Below are 1,009 nucleotides of genomic sequence, written 5' to 3'. Positions count from 1 at the left end.
GAAGTTTCTATTCCACTTCGATCAACCATTTGTATATATATTCGAATTCTGATTTCATCCATCAGTAGGCAATCACATGCACGCAGGATCGATTCCTGCGTCCCGCACTTCTGTCGTATCATCTGCGATTATGGAATCTTCCCTCCGAGTGGAGCAGATCTTGGGGTGACTGGTTACACGGAAAATCAAGAAGAAAGGTACATATCATGTGATTCTGTTTCTAAGTTTGTCGGCTGTGTCACCACAGACTTGTTCGCTCTCAGTGATGATTTTCAACAGAGGTAGCATGGAATACAAGTACGGGCTTTGAAGGGCGATACTATAGATCAATACCGAGCTGCTGCATCACCGCGTGTGAATTGTTGCCAGTAGCAGTTCACAATTTTGATGGATGATGAGTGGATCGAACCCATGATCTCGAACGGTGTCGAAGATTCTCGACCGTAAAATCTTTCAGAGTGCGTACATTCTAGAGCAGCACCGAGTATACTCTACCCCTCCTTCTGACTATTTTTTCAGATGGCACACATGATGTCATTTGAGTCGGAGGTTTAGCTGAAAAGCATGAAAACGGACTCGAAATGCATCGATTCAGCACTTGTTCGAAAGCACAAATTGCAAAGTGTTTTATCCTCCGATGTAGTCTAGCTGGTTAGGATTCGTGGCTCTCACCCACGCGACCGGGGTTCGAGTCCCCGCATCGGAATTTGTTACGGTACTGTAAGCAGATCGGGTCGCTAACCAGAACAGTTTCTCGTAAACTAGATAGAAGCATCATTGGTCTAGTGGTAGAATACAACGTTGCCATCGTTGTGACCCGAGTTCGATTCTCGGATGATGCAGACATATATCAAAGCTCGAACCAAAGGCCCCCTACCCTTCTCCTAACATCCTATTCTCTTATCCCCCTAGCCCTCGAACAATGTTGGCAAAGAAGTTTATCTCCCCCAACGGAAGCTTGCCGAGTATCAACCTTGTTCGGGGGAAGCGGGACCAGCTCGATCCATCA

General features: G+C 46.4%; 2 non-coding genes across 2 annotated transcripts; both read left to right on the top strand.

The window, feature by feature from the left end:
• Positions 1 to 633: 633 nt before the first annotated feature.
• On the top strand, positions 634 to 706 carry Pmar_PMAR010854. The gene has a single exon. It is a non-coding gene; the product is annotated as a tRNA-Glu (tRNA).
• Positions 707 to 771: 65 nt separating this feature from the next.
• Positions 772 to 842, top strand: Pmar_PMAR010853. The gene has a single exon. It is a non-coding gene; the product is annotated as a tRNA-Gly (tRNA).
• The last annotated feature ends 167 nt before the right edge of the window (positions 843 to 1,009 follow it).

This window comes from Perkinsus marinus, assembly GCF_000006405.1.
Source record: "Perkinsus marinus ATCC 50983 genomic scaffold scf_1104296952840, whole genome shotgun sequence".
In the NCBI taxonomy this organism is placed as follows: domain Eukaryota; phylum Perkinsozoa; order Perkinsida; family Perkinsidae; genus Perkinsus; species Perkinsus marinus.
This window is presented reverse-complemented; position numbering and strand designations above follow the sequence as displayed.